The following is a 22,752-nucleotide window of genomic DNA, read 5'->3' on the forward strand; positions in this document are numbered from 1 at the left end:
CCTATCCTATCCTCTCTTTCTCATCCTCTTTATCCACAAACATACAAACCCCAAAACTAGTGAGGTTGGCACGTTGTGTAAATGGTTAATAAAAACAGAATACAATGATTTGCAAATCCTTTTCAACTTATATTCAATTGAATAGACTGCTGAGATAAGATAATTAATGTTTGAACTGGAATACTTTGTTATCATTTGGAAAATCCCACAGGTGGACAGGCAAATTGGGAACAGGTGGGTGCCATGATTGGGTATAAAAGCAGCTTCCATGAAATGCTCAGTCATTCACAGACAAGGATGGGGCGAGGGTCACCACTTTGTGAACAAATTGTCGAACGGTTACCAAAATTAAATGGTCAAATCAGTGTCAGAACCCAACTGTGGAGGGGGGGAGTGAGCAAAGGTCACCGCCTCTGTCCATGGTGCTGAAGACAGAGCACCATCAGACGGCATACTTGCCAACCTTGAGACCTTCGAATTCGGGAGATTGGGTGGGGTTGAGGTGTGGGGGGTTGGGGGGTTGGGGGGTTGGGGGGGTTTGGTGGTAGCGGGGGTGTATATTGTAGCCCGGAAGAGTTAGGGATGCAAGGGATTCTGGGTATTTGTTCTGTTGTGTTTATGTTGTGTTACGGTGCGGATGTTCTCCCGAAATGTGTTTGTCATTCTTGTTTGGTGTGGGTTCACAGTGTGGCGCATATTTGTAACAGTGTTAAAGTTGTTTACCTGTATGGATGTTGATCAAGTAAGTATTGCAGTCACTTTCGTGGGTATGCAGAAGCCGCATACAACATGCGGCTGGGCCGGCACGCTGTTTGTAGGTTAAAAAAGCGGACGCGTCGACAGGTTGTAGAGGACGCTAAAGGCAGTGTCATCATGGCACGCCCTTAATATTGTTGTCCGGGTGAAAATCGGGAGTAATTCGGGAGAATGGTTGCCCTGGGAGATTTTCGGGGGGGGCACTGACATTCGGGAGTCTCCCGGAAAAATCGGGAGGGTTGGCAAGTATGTCAGACGGGGGCGTGGCAGAGCTGACGGCGAGACACAGCTGGCAGGTGAATAGATTTCCCAGGTGGTACGAGTTGTCTAACCACCTGTTGTCTTTAACAGTAGTGGTCGGGAACAGCAGGAGGAGGAGGATTGGAGGGTTGGAGAGGAAGACGACAGACTGAAAAGTCCAGACAGCAAAATATATTGATGGTTAATAAACCTTGTTCAACTCTGAACGGCAGACTCCGGTGGAAGTGTGTGTGATCAGCGGCACCCGCTAGGACGCAACTTCCACACCAACATTGATTAAAAGTCATCAAAGAGCATGTTGTTTCAACTTTAGGTTTGAGTTGGTAGAGTGGCCGTGCCAGCAATCGGAGGGTTGCTGGTTACTGGGGTTCAATCCCCACCTTCTACCATCCTAGTCACGTCCGTTGTGTCCTTGGGCAAGACACTTCACCCCTTGCTCCTGATGGCTGCTGATTAGCGCCTTGCATGGCAGCTCCCGCCATCAGTGTGTGAATGTGTGTGTGAATGGGTGAATGTGGAAATACTGTCAAAGCGCTTTGAGTACCTTGAAGGTAGAAAAGCGCTATACAAGTATAACCCATTTATCATTTAAAAGAGTTAGGGATGCATGGGATTCTGGGTATTTGTTCTGTTGTGTTTATGTTGTGTTTTGATGCGGATGTTCTCCCGAAATGTGTTTGTCATTCTTGTTTGGTGTGGGTTCACAGTGTGGCGCATATTTGTAACAGTGTTAAAGTTGTTTATACGGCCACCCTCAGTGTGACCTGTATGGATGTTGATCAAGTTTGTCTTGCAGTCACTTTTGTGTGTATGCAGAAGCTGCATACAACATGCGGCTGGGCCGGCACGCTGTTTGTAGGTTGAAAAAGCGGACGCGTCGGCAGGTTGTTGAGGATGCTAAAGGCAGTGTCATCATGGCACGCCCTTAATATTGTTGTCCGGGTGAAAATCGGGAGAAATTCGGGAGAATGGTTGCCCTGGGAGATTTTCGGGAGGGGCACTGACATTCGGGAGTCTCCCGGAAAAATCGGGAGGGTTGGCAAGTATGTCAGACGGGGGCGTGGCAGAGCTGACGGCGAGACACAGCTGGCAGGTGAATAGATTTCCCAGGTGGTACGAGTTGTCTAACCACCTGTTGTCTTTAACAGTAGTGGTCGGGAACAGCAGGAGGAGGAGGATTGGAGGGTTGGAGAGGAAGATGACAGACTGAAAAGTCCAGACAGCAAAATATATTGATGGTTAATAAACCTTGTTCAACTCTGAACGGCAGACTCCGGTGGAAGTGTGTGATCAGCGGCACTCGCTAGGACGCAACTTCCACACCAACATTGATTAAAAGTCATCAAAGAGCATGTTGTTTCAACTTTAGGTTTGAGTTGGTAGAGTGGCCGTGCCAGCAATCGGAGGGTTGCTGGTTACTGGGGTTCAATCCCCACCTTCTACCATCCTAGTGACGTCCGTTGTGTCCTTGGGCAAGACACTTCACCCCTTGCTCCTGATGGCTGCTGATTAGCGCCTTGCATGGCAGCTCCCGCCATCAGTGTGTGAATGTGTGTGTGAATGGGTGAATGTGGAAATACTGTCAAAGCGCTTTGAGTACCTTGAAGGTAGAAAAGCGCTATACAAGTATAACCCATTTATCATTTAAAAGAGTTAGGGATGCATGGGATTCTGGGTATTTGTTCTGTTGTGTTTATGTTGTGTTTTGATGCGGATGTTCTCCCGAAATGTGTTTGTCATTCTTGTTTGGTGTGGGTTCACAGTGTGGCGCATATTTGTAACAGTGTTAAAGTTGTTTATACGGCCACCCTCAGTGTGACCTGTATGGATGGATGGTACGAGTTGTCTAACCACCTGTTGTCTTTAACAGTAGCGGCCGGGAACAGCAGGAGGAGGAGGATTGGAGGGTTGGAGAGGAAGACGACAGACTGAAAAGTCCAGACAGCAAAATATATTGATGTTGAACCTGAAAAAAATTTTCAAGGTACATTTTTTTTTTCAAGGTTAAAAATGATTTTGAAGGTAAAAAACGATTTTCAAGGTAAAAAAAATTTTCAAGGTAAAAAAAATGATTACGGTAAAAAAAAATTTTCAAGGTAAAATTTTGTTTTCAAGGTTAAAAGTGATTTTCAAGGTAAAACATGATTTTCAAGGGGAAAAAAAATTTCAAGGTAACATTTTTTTTTCAAGGTAAAAAATGATTTTCAAGGTAAAAAATGATTTTCTAGGTAAAAAAAATTGTTCAACTCTGAACGGCAGACTCCGGTGAAAGTGTGTGATCAGCGGCACTCGCTAGGACGCAACTTCCCCACCAACATTGATCAAAAGTCATCAAAGAGCATGTTGTTTCAACTTTAGGTTTGAGTTGCTCAACGTCAGGACCTAATTCAACACGTTCTCAGCGTTGTTTTAATGTCTTGTGTCTGCTGGGACATGACTCGGTTTTACCAATCCAACGAGTTACGTTTGACTAAATTTACCTTATCAAAGAGAGCCTGGCAGTCACATGACCGCACTCAAAATACACACTGGAAAAAAAGTGAAATGACGTCTGACCAGGCAGCACAACTCTTCAATGTTTACTTACAAACTTGGAAAAAGAACATTCATATAATGCGCTGTCATCTGTGTCAGTGGAAACGTGCACATTTTTGCCCAGAAGAATTTCACTTCCAACTAAAGAAAACATGTTGCAGTAAGTTGTAGATCAGACCTGGGCAAATTAAAGCCCGTTAAGGTTTTCCATCTGTCCTGCCGGACATTCCCAAATAATTTTTTTAGATCTTTAAGATTAAAACTGTAGCTGCCATTATGATGTGCAGTGATGTTTTCAAATGACCGTAAGTCTTGAACTATTCAAAGTATTTCAATGGTTGGAATCTGCACTTTTGCATGATATACTAGTTACTATGGTAATCTAATTAGTTACTATAGTAATCTAAGTCACGGCAGCTCAGACGAGGCACCAAGCAGAAGGAGATTTTTACAGCAAAGTTCTAAAGCTTAGTGATATATCAAATATATCAGATTGTAGGTAGGGTTTTTTTATTACCCTTCACGTTTATATTTTGCTGTGTTTGTTGCATTTTTGTCGCGTTTTTCTTGATTGTAAAATATGTCGATGGAGAGGGGGTGTGACGTTCATATGTTGTCAATATTCAGTGTTTTATCCTTCATAGTCATACTTGCCAACCTTGAGACCTCCGATTTCGGGAGGTGGGGGGTGGGGGGGTGTGGTGGGGTTGGGGCGGTGGCGTGGTTGGGGGCGTGGTTGGGGGCGTGGCTAAGAGGGGAGGAGTATATTTACAGCTAGAATTCACCAAGTCAAGTATTTCATATATATATATATATATATATATAAGAAATACTTGACTTTCAGTGAATTCTAGCTATATATATAATTATTTTATTATATATATATATATATATATATATATATATATATATATATATATCCATCCATCCATTTTCTACCGCTTAATCCCTTCGGGGTCGCGGGGGGTGCTGGAGCCTATCTCAGCTATAATCGGGCGGAAGGCAGAGTACACCCTGGACAAGTCGCCACCTCATCACAGGGCCAACACAGATAGACAGACAACATTCACACTCACATTCACATATATATATATATATATATATATATATATATATATATATATATATATATATATATATATATATATATATATATATATATATATATATATATATATTTATGAATAAAATAAATACTTGAATTTCAGTGTTCATTTATTTACACATATACACACACATAACACTCATCTACTCATTGTTGAGTTAAGGGTTGAATTGTCCATCCTTGTTCTATTCTCTGTCACTATTTTTCTAACCATGCTGAACACCCTTTCGCAGGTACCCAGAAAGGTTTCGAGTACCACCAAAAAAACTGAATCTATGAAGACAGTATAAAAATCTGTGTTAAAGGTGTACAAATACTGTTTGTATAATAAGCATGTTATTGTTTACAAATGAGGGTTAAGAGTTCAATACTAAAAAAAAAAAAAAAAAGAATGTGGCTTAAGTACAGTTTTTTAATTGAGCTGCTGCATTTTTTGGTTGGGTTGTTTATTTATTTTGAGGAACTTCTCCATTTCTAAAAGGGGAGGAATTTTATAGAGTGATCTATGTTTGTCTGTTGCCATCTCCTGGTGAATGTTGGCTATAGCGTACTGGGGTTACTTTTTGGTTGACCAACGATTTACGTGGTGTTGCGCACCTGACGTCAAGTGTGTGAGTCTGTTCTGAAGTCTACAGTAAAGAGAAGTACTTCATCACCTCGCCTGGTTATTGCCTCCAACTCAATATATTACAACAACATTGCTGTTTACGGCAGACGAACTGCTTTACGGTAGAATAAAACGTGACTGCTGTTGTTGTGTGTTGTTACCGCGCTGGGAGGACGTTAATGAAACTGCCTAACAATAAACCCACATAAGAAACCAAGAACTAGCCCTCCATCATTCTAGGTTATAACGTGTTTGGGCAGGCACACTGTTTATACTGTGGGAAAGCGGACATGAATACAGGCTGTTGACACGTCACTCAGGTCCGCATGGAGCTGGAGGGGGCGTGGCTTCCAGCTCCGCCTGAATTTCGGGAGATTTTCGGGAGAAAATTTGTCCCGGGAGGTTTTCGGGAGAGGCGCTGAATTTCGGGAGTCTCCCGGAAAATCCGGGAGGGTTGGCAAGCATGTTCATAGTTAATATTGTAAATCCCACATTCTTTATTTTCATGTACATTCTGGGTGTCTCATTCAGTAAAAAAATTAAAAATTCCATTCCGTTTTTAAAGGCGGTCTGTCGTAACGTTTTTAGCATTCAATCAGACATTATTGTGAGGTTTTGTATTAGTGTTCCTAAAAATAGACAACATTTTTTTCTCTAAATTTGGCCCCCTTAGTCAAAATAATTGCCCATCTACAACAGGTTTTGTTGCACACACACAGGGCCGGCCCGTGGCATAGGCCGTATAGGCAAACGCTAAGGGCGCCGTCCATCAGGGGGCGCTACGCCAGTGCCACAAATGTTGGAGAAAAAAAAAGAAGAAAAAAAAGTTGGTACTATTATTTCTAAATACAAAAAATAATCCCACGTTAATTAAAATGCAAAGTAAAGCCTATTTATTAGAAATATTATTTGTTACAACATTACGCCACCCCCCCCGTCCCCTCGCACGGTGCGCCCCCTCCCTTCCCGTATCACGACTCTTTTTGGACGTCACCACATCAAAAAATCAACACAAGATGTCAAAACGGCCAAAACTGTCAGGTGCCCAGGGAAGAAAAAAGAGAAAAGAAGAGGAGGAGAAACGAGAAAAGACAGAGGTAGCAGGTAGGTAACGTTAGCCTACATGAAATTATTTGTCTGTTACAGAATGTGATAGTAACCTGGCTTTTTAGCATTAAGCTAATGTTACATGATTCGGCAATTGCTAATCAATAAATAGCTAGTTCTGTTTTAACGTCGGGTTAATATTGTGGAGGGGGCTAAATTGTTATGGAAAATAAGAATGTAACGTTAGGTAATTACAATACTCCCACCTTACATTCCTCAGGGACATTTGTATTAGATCTTTTAAGCAGGTGTTTTTTGTTTACATTGTTATTGCCTTCTGGTTAGCTAATGTTTGCCCTGCAGGTAATAGTCACTTTTCCACCCCTTTATATATTAGGTATAGTTGTAAGTAAAAAAAAAAAAGGTCAAAGACAAAGCTATTCAGTTTCTTGTGAGTATATACACTTCACTGCCGATGTGGGGGGGCGCCACCTAAAATCTTGCCTAGGGCGCCAGATTGGTTAGGGCCGGGCCTGCACACACACACACACACACTACGTTTGTAGTCTAAGTACTATTAAAAAATAGTTTCTAAACAAAGCCAAAGTTACTCACCAGTTAATCATTACTTGAGTATTTTTTTTCACTAATTGCTTACTTCTACACAAGTACTTATTTGGATTACTACTTTTTACTTGTACTTGCATGGTACAACTCCAAAGTAACTTGAGTACAATTTCTGGCTCCATTTGACCCACCTGTGGTCGTAACAAGGTTTCTGTAGGTGAACTTGTGGAAGGATCGTTACCTTTGCCAGAAGAAGCAGTGAATAAGGCTTCCTGCCCAAAAACGGTTTCAAACTACATCTTTTATGTTCCTATATCCGACCAAAATGATATATAAATAGGAGTTTCTAAACCTGCTTACATCTATGTCAGGGGTGTCTAAACGTTTTCCACTGAGGGCTGCACACTATAAAATTTAAGCATGCAGGGGGAAAATTTTCAAAACCAATACAATACAAAAAAAAAAAAGTTTAACCTTTATGGCTCCTCTCAAGTTTGGTCCGAGGGCCGGAAGAGTCTCAGTCATAAAATTAGTAAAAATGAGTCATGTGTTATTTTTTTTTAAATTATTATTCAGCGCTTAATTCTCTTGATCAACTTCAGGTTTATGTGTTAAAATAAAGTACAACAAATATTGTATGCCCTTTTTGTCAAAGAAAACCCTTTTTTATGGCAAAAACACAAAATATGCAACATTTTTTCCTCAAAAAATGTCAAAGTGGATTAGTTAATGTGACGTATTTGGAGCCTTAAATATGTCAATAATGTGTCAATAATGCAATAATAAGCCAATAATTAATTATTTTTAATTAATTACTATTTTTCGAGTTTTGACACAAAAAAAAATCCCACCAAAATTATTGGGGATCCAAAAGGACCCCACTCATAAAATTGTTAAAAACAATTTTTTTTTACTATTTATTTTATTTTTTTACTTTCAACATTTAAGTTTCCAGACCACTGGATCAGGCCCGCGAACAAGTTTTATTCGGCCCGAGAGATGAGTCTGCTGAGTATAAAAAATGAGCTGATATTTTGGAATTAAATAAATTGCTGTTCTAAATGTGTCCACCAGATGTCCCAATAGCAATTCTTTGTATCCCCTACAGCAGGGGTCGGCAACCCAACATGTTGAAAGAGCCATATTGGACCAAAAATACAAAAAACAAATCTGTTTGGAGCCGCAAAAAGTAAAAGGACTTATGTAAGTGTTATAATGAAGGCAACACATTAAGTAAGTGTCTCAGAGGGTGAGATAACTCCTGGAAATTACTGGGTTAAAACTACCAAATGTATAGATGTGTGTGTCTAAGTTAAAGGAAAAGACAGGTTGTCTTCTTCTAATAGATTTATTACAATATTTGCAAGCTGGATAATGTTTCCTGTGGTCTGGAACAACATGATAAACTTTGCTGTGGTCTGGAACAACATGACAGACAATCAGAAATGCAGCCAATATGACATACAGAAAATGTGTCATGAGACATGCAAATATAAATTAAATACACAGAGGACATAAGTAAAGGAAATTTAAATGAGCTCAAATATAGCAACAAACGATGCAATATGTACACAGAGCTAGCCTGAATAGCATGTTAGCATGGATTATTAGCACTCCACACAAGTCAGTAACATCAACAAAGCTCACCTTTGTGCATTCACGCACAACATAAAAAGTTTGGTGGACAAAATTAGACAAAGAGGGAGTGGCATAAAACACGTCTTTCTGTGGCAGCGTATGTAAACAAACTACGGTGCGTTCAAGGGCCAACAAAATTAGTAGGACAAAACGGCGCTGGCCAAATACTGTCATCAGTGAAGCATGTTTAATATAAACAGTGGGATTTCCAACAATTAGGAAGATTTGCGTCATGTTTGTTCTCCTACAGAAACAAGTTGAAAAACTTATTGGGGTGTTACCATTTAGTGGTCAATTGTACGGAATATGTACTGTACTGTACAATCTACTAATACACGTTTCAATCAATCAATCAAACATTATCAAAACAACAAATATATGTTTCCCTCTATCTTTTTCTATTTTTGAAAGAGCTCCAGGGAGCCACTAGGGCGGTGCTAAAGAGCCGCATGTGGCTCAAGACCCGCGGGTTGCTGACCCCTGCTCTAACCACTAGGCCACTGAGTAGGTTGTGAGTATATAGTATTTTTTGTTTTTACTCAGAGGGTGAGATAACTCCTGGAAATTACTGGTTCAAAACTACCAAATGTATAGATGTGTGTGTCTAAGTTAAAGGAAAGGACAGGTTGTCTTCTTCTAATAGATTTATTACAATATTTGCAAGCTGGGTAATGTTTCCTGTGGTCTGGAACAACATGATAAACTTTGCTGTGGTCTGGAACAACATGACAGACAATCAGAAATGCAGCCAATATGACATACAGAAAATGTGTCATGAGACATGCAAATATAAATTAAATACACAGAGGACATAAGTAAAGGAAATTTAAATGAGCTCAAATATAGCAACAAACGATGCAATATGTACACAGAGCTAGCCTGAATAGCATCTTAGCATGGATTATTAGCACTCCACACAAGTCAATAACATCAACAAAGCTCACCTTTGTGCATTCACGCACAACATAAAAAGTTTGGTGGACAAAATTAGACAAAGAGGGAGTGGCATAAAACACGTCTTTCTGTGGCAGCGTATGTAAACAAACTACGGTGCGTTCAAGGGCCAACAAAATTAGTAGGACAAAACGGCGCTGGCCAAATACTGTCGTCAGTGAAGCATGTTTAATATAAACAGTGGGATTTCTAACAATTAGGAAGATTTGCGTCATGTTTGTTCTCCTACAGAAACAAGTTGAAAAACTTACTGGGGTGTTACCATTTAGTGGTCAATTGTACGGAATATGTACTGTACTGTGCAATCTACTAATACACGTTTCAATCAATCAATCAAACATTATCAAAACAACAAATATATGTTTCCCTCTATCTTTTTCTATTTTTGAAAGAGCTCCAGGGAGCCACTAGGGCGGTGCTAAAGAGCCGCATGTGGATCAAGAGCCGCGGGTTGCTGACCCCTGCTCTAACCACTAGGCCACTGAGTAGGTTGTGAGTATATAGTATTTTTTGTTTTTACTCAGAGGGTGAGATAACTCCTGGAAATTACTGGTTTAAAACTACCAAATGTATAGATGTGTGTGTCTAAGTTAAAGGAAAGGACAGGTTGTCTTCTTCTAATAGATTTATTACAATATTTGCAAGCTGGGTAATGTTTCCTGTGGTCTGGAACAACATGATAAACTTTGCTGTGGTCTGGAACAACATGACAGACAATCAGAAATGCAGCCAATATGACATACAGAAAATGTGTCATGAGACATGCAAATATAAATTAAATACACAGAGGACATAAGTAAAGGAAATTTAAATGAGCTCAAATATAGCAACAAACGATGCAATATGTACACAGAGCTAGCCTGAATAGCATGTTAGCATGGATTATTAGCACTCCACACAAGTCAGTAACATCAACAAAGCTCACCTTTGTGCATTCACGCACAACATAAAAAGTTTGGTGGACAAAATTAGACAAAGAGGGAGTGGCATAAAACACGTCTTTCTGTGGCAGCGTATGTAAACAAACTACGGTGCGTTCAAGGGCCAACAAAATTAGCAGGACAAAACGGCGCTGGCCAAATACTGTCGCCAGTGAAGCATGTTTAATATAAACAGTGGGATTTCTAACAATTAGGAAGATTTGCGTCATGTTTGTTCTCCTACAGAAACGTGGAACCCGACTTAAACTAGTTGAAAACTTTATTGGGGTGTTACCATTTAGTGGTCAATTGTACGGAATATGTACTGTACTGTGCAATCTACTAATACAAGTTTCAATCAATCAATCAAACATTATCAAAACAACAAATATATGTTTCCCTCTATCTTTTTCTATTTTTGAAAAAGCTCCAGGGAGCCACTAGGGCGGTGCTAAAGAGCCGCATGTGGCTCAAGAGCCGCGGGTTGCTGACCCCTGCTCTAACCACTAGGTCACTGAGTAGGTTGTGAGTATATAGTATTTTTTGTTTTTACTCAGAGGGTGAGATAACTCCTGGAAATTACTGGTTCAAAACTACCAAATGTATAGATGTGTGTGTCTAAGTTAAAGGAAAGGACAGGTTGTCTTCTTCTAATAGATTTATTACAATATTTGCAAGCTGGGTAATGTTTCCTGTGGTCTGGAACAACATGATAAACTTTGCTGTGGTCTGGAACAACATGACAGACAATCAGAAATGCAGCCAATATGACATACAGAAAATGTGTCACGAGACATGCAAATATAAATTAAATACACAGAGGACATAAGTAAAGGAAATTTAAATGAGCTCAAATATAGCAACAAACGATGCAATATGTACACAGAGCTAGCCTGAAGAGCATGTTAGCATGGATTATTAGCACTCCACACAAGTCAGTAACATCAACAAAGCTCACCTTTGTGCATTCACGCACAACATAAAAAGTTTGGTGGACAAAATTAGACAAAGAGGGAGTGGCATAAAACACGTCTTTCTGTGGCAGCGTATGTAAACAAACTACGGTGCGTTCAAGGGCCAACAAAATTAGTAGGACAAAACGGCGCTGGCCAAATACTGTCGCCAGTGAAGCATGTTTAATATAAACAGTGGGATTTCTAACAATTAGGAAGATTTGCGTCATGTTTGTTCTCCTACAGAAACGTGGAACCCGACTTAAACAAGTTGAAAAACTTTATTGGGGTGTTACCATTTAGTGGTCAATTGTACGGAATATGTACTGTACTGTGCAATCTACTAATAAAAGTTTCAATCAATCAATCAAACATTATCAAAACAACAAATATATGTTTCCCTCTATCTTTTTCTATTTTTGAAAAAGCTCCAGGGAGCCACTAGGGCGGTGCTAAAGAGCCGCATGTGGCTCAAGAGCCGCGGGTTGCTGACCCCTGCTCTAACCACTAGGCCACTGAGTAGGTTGTGAGTATATAGTATTTTTTGTTTTTACTCAGAGGGTGAGATAATTCCTGGAAATTACTGGTTTAAAACTACCAAATGTATAGATGTGTGTGTCTAAGTTAAAGGAAAGGACAGGTTGTCTTCTTCTAATAGATCTATTACAATATTTGCAAGCTGGGTAATGTTTCCTGTGGTCTGGAACAACATGATAAACGTTGCTGTGGTCTGGAACAACATGACAGACAATCAGAAATGTGTCATGAGACATGCAAATATAAATTAAATACACAGAGGACATAAGTAAAGGAAATTTAAAGGAGCTCAAATATAGCAACAAACGATGCAATATGTACAAAGAGCTAGCCTGAATAGCATCTTAGCATGGATTATTAGCACTCCACACAAGTCAATAACATCAACAAAGCTCACCTTTGTGCATGCACGCACAACATAAAAAGTTTGGTGGACAAAATTAGACAAAGAGGGAGTGGCATAAAACACGTCTTTCTGTGGCGGCGGCGGAGAAAGTTGTATGTAAGCAAACTAGGGTGCGTTCAAGGGCCAACAAAATTAGTAGGACAAAACGGCGCTGGCCAAATACTGTCGCCAGTGAAGCATGTTTAATATAAACAGTGGGATTTCTAACAATTAGGAAGATTTGCGTCATGTTTGTTCTCCTACAGAAACAAGTTGAAAAACGTATTGGGGTGTTACCATTTAGTGGTCAATTGTACGGAATATGTACTGTACTGTACAATCTACTAATACACGTTTCAATCAATCAATCAAACATTGTCAAAACAACAAATATATGTTTCCCTCTATCTTTTTCTATTTTTGAAAAAGCTCCAGGGAGCCACTAGGGCGGTGCTAAAGAGCCGCATGTGGATCAAGAGCCGCGGGTTGCTGACCCCTGCTCTAACCACTAGGCCACTGAGTAGGTTGTGAGTATATAGTTTTGTTTTTTTTTTTACTCAGGCCGGAATTTGGACGCTGGCGGTCCGTAATTTGGGGGACCCCTGGATTAATTAGATGTACATTATTTCCTACAGAAAAAAAATGGCTTCAGATTCCAATTTTGGTCTGACCTTTTTGGAACGGATTGCTAACAAAAACTGTGCTTTGTGTTATGATGCAAACTAAATGTTTTCGAGTTGGATTTAGCGTTCGAAAAAAAAGGCTCACCCAAAAGTGGTCAGCAAAAATGACTTAATTCAATAAAAGTGACATTACAACTTGGCATGTTGTCATCGGGGGCCGCCTGGCTTTTATGGCGTCCGTGCTGTTACGTAACAATCCAGCCCACCGGGACTCCAAGCAACTTTTACGAGCGCCTTATCGCCCTTTAATGGTGTTTGTTTCTATCTCCCGAGGCGTCGCCCTCGCATGCTTACAGCTCCTCCACGCTCAAGTGAGTCTTAGAGACTCGCTTGTCGAGTTAGACGCCCGCCCCTTATCGCGCTTTTAACGGCGTCCTGTAAAAAAGGTCCCGTAAACCCAGCTGGCTGATGGAGCGGACGCCGTATTTGAAAGAAAACACGACAACCAGCAAGGTTACGTAACGCGGCTTTCTCATCAAAGATAACAAACGCCACTTTTGATTGGCGTGTGACCTCAGTATAATGTTCACTTTCTTTTTGTCTCTTCTTGTTTCAGTATGTTTGAGTGTGTCTCCAAGGAGCGCTATTGTGTACTTTATGTACTTTTTACATAAACTCTTATTGTCAGGTTCAAACACTGATGACATCTATTAAACAAGACAAGAGGCAAAGAATTAAACAGAGACAGAATTCAAATTGGACTCAATATTGAGGAGAGTCGTCTGTACACTGTACCCTTGCACGGTATCTCAGCACGCTCTGCCAAAAGATTGCACGCCTCCTTCTTTTATTTTGGACCCTCCCCGACCACATGGCCACCGCTGTTTCCAAAGGACAAAGGTCGCAAGACGTTCACAGAAAAGGTCGTAAACAATTCGCAGAAAAGGTCAGTTCAAAAAGAGTTCGTAAAATACTTCAAAAAGAGGTCCATAAAATAGTTCAAAAAGAGTTCGTCTGGAAATTGGGCAGATCCTGCCGTCTCTCCGCTTTGAAGTCCTTGGGTTAGAACAGGGGTCGGCAACCTTTACCAGTCAAAGAGCCATTTTGACCAGTTTCGCAAATTATAGAAAACAATGGGAGCCGCAAAATTTTTTTGAAATTTTAAATGAAATAACACTGCATACAAAGGTTTCTTTTTGCTTTGTGCTATGTATAAACCAGGGGTCTCAGACACGCTGCCCACACCTTTATATGGAATTTGACAGCTGGTGCGGCACGCGGGTTTTAAATGAATGGCGCTTGTCAGCGCCATGCGTCATGCGTGCCGTGATGGTACAGCATATAGCACCCACTATAACCAGCGTGCCTGATCAGCCACACGTTGTAGGGTGTTTCCGCTTGCTCACGTAGGTGACAGCAAGGCATACTTGGTCAACAACCACACAGGTTACACTGCCGGTGGCGGTATAAAAAAAAACTATAACACTCTTACTAATAATGCGCCACACTGTGAACCCACACCAAACAAGAATGACAAACACATTTCGGGAGAACATCTGCACAGTAACACAACATAAACACAACAGGACAAATACCCAGAATCCCATGCAGCCCTAACTCTTCCGGGATACATTATACAACCCCGTTACCAAACCCCGCCCCCCTCTACCGACGCACAGAGGGGGGGGGTTGATGTGTGAGGGAGCAGGGTTGGGGTGGGGGCGGGGTTTGGTGGTAGCAGGGGTGTATAATGTAGCCCGGAAGAGTCAGGGCTGCATGGGATTCTGGGTGTTTGTTGATTGGCGTGTGACCTCAGTATAATGTTCACTTTCTTTTTGTCTCTTCTTGTTTCCGTAACTTTGATGTTTGTCCCCGCCTGAGCGTGTCTCCAAGGAGCGCTATTGTGTACTTTATGCACTTTTTACATAAACTCTTATTGTCAGGTTCAAACACTGATGACATCTATTAAACAAGACAAGAGGCAAAGAATTAAACAGAGACAGAATTCAAATTGGACTCAATATTGAGGAGAGTCGTCTGTACACTGTACCCTTGCACGGTATCCCAGCACTCTCTGCCAAAAGATTGCATGCCTCCTTCTTTTATTTTGGACCCTCCCCGACCACATGGCCACCGCTGTTTCCAAAGGACAAAGGTCGCAAGACGTTCACAGAAAAGGTCAGTTCAAAAAGAGTTCGTAAAATACTTCAAAAAGAGGTCCATAAAATAGTTCAAAAAGAGTTCGTCTGGAAATTGGGCAGATCCTGCCATCTCTCCGCTTTGAAGTCCTTGGGTTAGAACAGGGGTCGGCAACCTTTACCAGTCAAAGAGCCATTTTGACCAGTTTCGCAAATTATAGAAAACAATGGGCGCCGCAAAATTTTTTGGGAAATTTTAAATGAAATAACACTACATACAAAGTTTTCTTTTTGCTTTGTGCTATGTATAAACCAGGGGTCTCAGACACGCTGCCCACACCTTTATATGGAATTTGACAGCTGGTGCGGCACGCGGGTTTTAAATGAATGGCGCTTGTCAGCGTCATGCGTCATGCGTGCCGTGATGGCACAGCTTATAGCACCCACTATAACCAGCGTGCCTGATCAGCCACACGTTGTAGGGTGTTTCCGCTTGCTCACGTCGGTGACAGCAAGGCATACTTGGTCAACAACCACACAGGTTACACTGACGGTGGCGGTATAAAAAAAAACTATAACACTCTTACTAATAATGCGCCACACTGTGAACCCACACCAAACAAGAATGACAAACACATTTCGGGAGAACATCTGCACAGTAACACAACATAAACACAACAGGACAAATACCCAGAATCCCATGCAGCCCTAACTCTTCCGGGATACATTATACACCCCCGCTACCAAACCCCGCCCACCTCTACCGACGCACTGAAATCCGGAAGTCTCTCGCGAAAATTGGGGGGTTCAGCAAGTAAGCTGCTGAGCCGCATCAGAGTGATCAAAGAGCCGAATGCGGCTCCGGAGCCGCGGGTTGCCGACCCCTGGGTTAGAACAATATCTTTCTGTTGATTACCATACATGAGAGAAAACAGAAACACCTTCATCTTGCTTACCCCCTACACAGTGGAGTTTCACGAGCCTTACTCTTGGTAGGTTTCAAAGACAGCTTTTGTCTTCTCACCAGACCCTCAATGTAACACAAAGTTTTTGTGATAATTTAGAAACAATTATTCTAACACTATCTACACAATTCAACGTAATAAACGCCATACATCGCATACAACAACAGGACATTAAGAAGTTACCAGGAGGACACAAACAACAACAACATTAGCATAGCTATGTAAGCTACATGCTAACGTAGCGCTCACATTTGAACAGCAACATCACGCTAGGTTAGCCTATTTGCTGGAGAAAATCTAAATGATCAAACGTCAGAGCTGAGGGCTGCATTTTAAGACGTGTAGCAAAGCCTGCTTTCCCCCCCCCCTACAAAGTGGTGGCCGTATACACAAGGCAAGCTAATCCAGCGGGGAGAAGAAACAAGCGTTTGAGTCCCTCCAAAGCGAGGGAGATGAAAACATACACACTACTGTTGTAGTCTTATTTCAGGGGTGTCCAAAGTGCAGCCCCGGGGTCCATTTGCGGCCCGCAACTTGTTTTTATTGGCCCCGCGACCATACATGTTAAAGATAAAATAAAAACTGTCAGTAACCACAGTTCGTCGCTACATCTGTAAGTGCAAGTTAAAACTCTACTATGCAGAGCGAAAGCCATTTATCAACAACACCCAGAAACGCCGCCGGCTTCGCTGGGCCCGAGCTCATCTAAGATGGACTGATGAAAAGTGTAAAAATTATCTGTGGTCTGACGAGTGCACATTTCAAATGTGGACTTCGTGTCCTCCGGAAGAAAGAGGAAAAGAACCATTCGGATTGTTATAGGCGCAAAGTTGAAAAGCCAGCATGTGTGATGCCCAAGGCATGGGTAACTTACACATCTGTGAAGGCACCATTAATGCTGAAAGGTACATACAGGTTCTGGAGCAACATATGTTGCCATCCAAGCAACGTTATCATGGACGCCCGTGCTTATTTCAGCAATTCAATGCCAAGCCACGTGTTACAACAGTGGGGCTTCATAGTAAAAGAGTGCGGGTACTAGACTGGCCTGCCTGCAGTCCAGACCTGTCTCCCACTGAAAATGTGTGGTGCATTATGAAATGTTAAATACGACAATGGAGACCCCCGGACTGTTGAACAACTTAACCTGTACATCAAGCAAGAATGGGAAAGAATTACACCTAAATAGCTAAAGTAATAAACCTACTCAGTGGCCTAGTGGTTAGAGTGTCCGCCCTGAGATCGGTAGGTTGTGAGTTCAAAATCCCGGCCGAGTCATACCAAAGACTATAAAAATGGGACCCATTACCTCCCTGCTTGGCACTCAGCATCAAGGGTTGGAATTGGGGGTTAAATCACCAAAAATGATTCCCGGGCGCGGCCACCGCTGCTGCTCACTGCTCCCCTCACCTCCCAGGGGGTGATCAAGGGTGATGGGTCAAATGCAGAGAATAATTTCGCCACACCTAGTGTGTGTGTGACAATCATTGGTACTTTAACTTTAACTTTAACTTTAATGTTTAACTTTCTATTTTACTTTTCATATCACATAAATGTGGAGCAAGGGTGAAGTGTCTTGCTCAAGGACACAACGGACATGATGAGGTTGGTAGAAGGTGGAGATTGAACCAGGAATCCTCAGGTTACTGGCACAGCCACCCTCCCAACGGCGCCACGCCGTCCGTTTCAAATTCGAATGACAATAAAACGAGTAAGCCGGACCCGTTTCCATTGAGGGTTGGACTCCGCCAAGGCTGCCCTTTGTCACCCATTCTGTTCATAACTTTTATGGACATAATTTCTAGGCGCAGTCAAGGCGTTGAGGGGATCCGGTTTGGTGGCTGCAGGATTAGGTCTCTGCTTTTTGCAGATGATGTGGTCCTGATGGCTTCATCTGGCCAGGATCTTCAGCTCTCACTGGATCGGTTCGCAGCCGAGTGTGAAGCGACTGGGATGAGAATCAGCACCTCCAAGTCCGAGTCCATGGTTCTCACCCGGAAAAAGGGTGGAGTGCCATCTCCGGGTTGGGGAGGAGATCTTGCCCCAAGTGGAGGAGTTTTAGTACCGAGGAGTCTTGTTCACGAGTGAGGGAAGAGTGGATCGTGAGATCGACAGGCGGATCGGTGCGGCGTCTTCAGTAATGCGGACGCTGCATCGATCCGTTGTGGTGAAGAAGGAGCTGAGCCGGAAGGCAAAGCTCTCAATTTACCGGTCGATCTACGTTCCCATCCTCACCTATGGTCATGAGCTTTGGGTTATGACCGAAAGGACAAGATCACGGGTACAAGCGCCGGGTGGCGGGGCTCTCCCTTAGAGATAGGGTGAGAAGCTCTGTCATTCGGGAGGAGCTCAAAGTAAAGCCACTGCTCCTCCACATGGAGAGGAGCCAGATGAGGTGGTTCGGGCATCTGGTCAGGATGCCACCCGAACGCCTCTCTAGGGAGGTGTTTCGGGCACGTCCGACCGGTAGGAGGCCACGGGGAAGACCCAGGACACGTTGGGAAGACTATGTCTCCCGGCTGGCCTGGGAACGCCTCAGGATCCCCCGTGAGGAGCTGGACCAAGTGGCTGGGGAGAGGGAAGTCTGGGCTTCCCTGCTTAGGCTGCTACCCCCGCGATCCGACCTCGGATAAGCGGAAGAAGAGGGATCAATCAATCAATGTTTATTTATATAGTCCTAAATCACAAGTGTCTCAAAGGGCTGCACAAGCCACAACGACATCCTCGGTTCAGAGCCCACATAAGGGCAAGGAAAAACTCACAACCCAGTGGGATGTCAAAATGAATGACTATGAGAAACCTTGGAGAGGTCCGCAGATGTAGGTGACCCTTCCCATTCCCCCCTCTCGGGGAGACCGGATGCAATGGATGTCAAGTGGGTCTATCATAATATTGTGAAAGTCCAGTGCATAGTGGATCTAACATAATAGTGAGAGTCCAGTCCATAGTGGATCTAACATAATAGTGAAAGTCCAGTCCATAATGGATCTAACATAATAGTGTGAGAGTCCAGTCCATAGTGGATCTAACATAATAGTGAAAGTCCAGTCCATAATGGATCTAACATAATAGTGTGAGAGTCCAGTCCATAGTGGATCTAACATAATATTGTAAGAGTTCAGTCCATAGTGTATCTAACATAAGAGTGTGAGGGTCCAGTCCATAATGGATCTAACATAATATTGTGAGAGTTCAGTCCATAGTGGATCTAACATAATAGTGTGAGTCCAGTCCATAGTGGATCTAACATAATATTATAAGAGTTCAGTCCATAGTGGATCTAACATAATAGTGTGAGGGTCCAGTCCATAGTGGATCTAACATAATATTGTGAGAGTTCAGTCCATAGTGGATCTAACATAATATTGTAAGAGTCCAGTCCATAGTGGATCTAACATAATAGTGTGAGTCCAATCCATAGTGGATCTAACATAATATTGTGAGAGTTCAGTCCATAGTGGATCTAACATAATAGTGTGAGTCCAGTCCATAGTGGATCTAACATAATATTGTGAGAATTCAGTCCATAGTGGGTCTAACAAAATAGTGAGAGTTCAGTCCATAGTGGATCTAACATAATATTGTGAGAGTTCAGTCCACAGTGGATCTAACATAATAGTGAGAGTCCAGTCCATAGTGGATCTAACATAATAGTGTGAGACTCCAGTCCATAGTGGATCTAACATAATATAGTGAGAGTCCAGTCCATAGTGGATTTAACATAATAGTGAGAGTCCAGTCCATAGTGGATCTAACATAATAGTGAGAGTCCAGTCCATAGTGGATCTAACATAATAGTGAGAGTCCAGTCCATAGTGGATCCAACATAATAGTGAGAGTCCAGTCCATAGTGGATCTAACATAATAGTGAGAGTCCAGTCCATAGTGGATCTAACATAATAGTGAGAGTCCAGTCCATAGTGGATCTAACATAATAGTGAAAGTCCAGTCCATAGTGGATCTAACATAATAGTGAGACTCCAGTCCATAGTGGGTCTAACATAATAGTGAAAGTCCAGTCCATAGTGGATCTAACATAATAGTGTGAAAGTCCAGTCCATAGTGGGTCTAACATAATAGTGAAAGTCCAGTCCATAGTGGATCTAACATAATTGTGAGAGAGTCCAGTCCATAGTGGATCTAACATAATAGAGTGAGAGTTCAGTCCATAGTGGATCTAACATAATATTGTGAGAGAGTCCAGTCCATAGTGGATCTAACATAATATTGTGAGAGTTCAGTCCATAGTGGGTCTAACATAATAGTGAGAGTCCAGTCCATAGTGGATCTAACATAATAGTGAAAGTCCAGTCCATAGTGGATCTAACATAATATTGTGAGAGAGTCCAGTCCATAGTGGATCTAACATAATATTGTGAGAGTTCAGTCCATAGTGGATCTAACATAATAGTGAGAGTCCAGTCCATAGTGGATCTAACATAATAGTGAGAGTCCAGTCCATAGTAGATCTAACATAATAGTGAGAGTCCAGTCCATAGTGGATCTAACATAATAGTGAGAGTCCAGTCCATAGTGGATCTAACATAATAGTGAGAGTCCAGTCCATAGTAGATCTAACATAATAGTGAGAGTCCAGTCCATAGTGGATCTAACATAATATTGTGAGAGTTCAGTCCATAGTGGGTCTAACATAATAGTGAGAGTCCAGTCCATAGTGGATCTAACATAATAGTGAAAGTCCAGTCCATAGTGGATCTAACATAATATTGTGAGAGAGTCCAGTCCATAGTGGATCTAACATAATATTGTGAGAGTTCAGTCCATAGTGGATCTAACATAATAGTGAGAGTCCAGTCCATAGTGGATCTAACATAATAGTGAGAGTCCAGTCCATAGTAGATCTAACATAATAGTGAGAGTCCAGTCCATAGTGGATCTAACATAATAGTGTGAGTCCAATCCATAGTGGATCTAACATAATATTGTGAGAGTTCAGTCCATAGTGGATCTAACATAATAGTGTGAGTCCAGTCCATAGTGGATCTAACATAATATTGTGAGAATTCAGTCCATAGTGGGTCTAACAAAATAGTGAGAGTTCAGTCCATAGTGGATCTAACATAATATTGTGAGAGTTCAGTCCACAGTGGATCTAACATAATAGTGAGAGTCCAGTCCATAGTGGATCTAACATAATAGTGTGAGACTCCAGTCCATAGTGGATCTAACATAATATAGTGAGAGTCCAGTCCATAGTGGATTTAACATAATAGTGAGAGTCCAGTCCATAGTGGATCTAACATAATAGTGAGAGTCCAGTCCATAGTGGATCTAACATAATAGTGAGAGTCCAGTCCATAGTGGATCCAACATAATAGTGAGAGTCCAGTCCATAGTGGATCTAACATAATAGTGAGAGTCCAGTCCATAGTGGATCTAACATAATAGTGAGAGTCCAGTCCATAGTGGATCTAACATAATAGTGAAAGTCCAGTCCATAGTGGATCTAACATAATAGTGAGACTCCAGTCCATAGTGGGTCTAACATAATAGTGAAAGTCCAGTCCATAGTGGATCTAACATAATAGTGTGAAAGTCCAGTCCATAGTGGGTCTAACATAATAGTGAAAGTCCAGTCCATAGTGGATCTAACATAATTGTGAGAGAGTCCAGTCCATAGTGGATCTAACATAATAGAGTGAGAGTTCAGTCCATAGTGGATCTAACATAATATTGTGAGAGAGTCCAGTCCATAGTGGATCTAACATAATATTGTGAGAGTTCAGTCCATAGTGGGTCTAACATAATAGTGAGAGTCCAGTCCATAGTGGATCTAACATAATAGTGAAAGTCCAGTCCATAGTGGATCTAACATAATATTGTGAGAGAGTCCAGTCCATAGTGGATCTAACATAATATTGTGAGAGTTCAGTCCATAGTGGATCTAACATAATAGTGAGAGTCCAGTCCATAGTGGATCTAACATAATAGTGAGAGTCCAGTCCATAGTAGATCTAACATAATAGTGAGAGTCCAGTCCATAGTGGATCTAACATAATAGTGAGAGTCCAGTCCATAGTGGATCTAACATAATAGTGAGAGTCCAGTCCATAGTAGATCTAACATAATAGTGAGAGTCCAGTCCATAGTGGATCTAACATAATATTGTGAGAGTTCAGTCCATAGTGGGTCTAACATAATAGTGAGAGTCCAGTCCATAGTGGATCTAACATAATAGTGAAAGTCCAGTCCATAGTGGATCTAACATAATATTGTGAGAGAGTCCAGTCCATAGTGGATCTAACATAATATTGTGAGAGTTCAGTCCATAGTGGATCTAACATAATAGTGAGAGTCCAGTCCATAGTGGATCTAACATAATAGTGAGAGTCCAGTCCATAGTAGATCTAACATAATAGTGAGAGTCCAGTCCATAGTGGGGCCAGCAGGAGACCATCCCGAGCGGAGACGGGTCAGCAGCGCAGAGATGTCCCCAACCGATGCACAGGCGAGCGGTCCACCCCGGGTCCCGACTCTGGACAGCCAGCACTTCATCCATGGCCATGGATGGATAAAAGGAAGTCTAAGTCTAAGTTTAATGATTGAAGAGTGTAATAATAATCATGAATAAGTAATATTACTGTACAAAAAGGGGGCCACAAACAACTTCTGGAAAAAGTTTGCAACACCCCTGGCCAGGAGAGTCAAAGCACTACAAACTTGAACAATGTTTTTTTTTTTTTTTTTATCAATCCAAAGTGATCAGAATGTTTGATTAGATGAAGTCATTGCATAATAAT

General features: G+C 41.8%; 1 protein-coding gene across 3 annotated transcripts in view; it reads right to left on the reverse strand.

Annotated features, from left to right (window-relative positions):
- LOC133578218 (kinase suppressor of Ras 2-like) overlaps positions 1-22,752 on the reverse strand; it is a 383,282-nt gene that overhangs the window by 359,958 nt on the left and 572 nt on the right. The window lies entirely within an intron of this gene.

The sequence above is a fragment of the Nerophis lumbriciformis genome, linkage group LG03 (assembly GCF_033978685.3).
Source record: "Nerophis lumbriciformis linkage group LG03, RoL_Nlum_v2.1, whole genome shotgun sequence".
NCBI classification, from domain to species: domain Eukaryota; kingdom Metazoa; phylum Chordata; class Actinopteri; order Syngnathiformes; family Syngnathidae; genus Nerophis; species Nerophis lumbriciformis.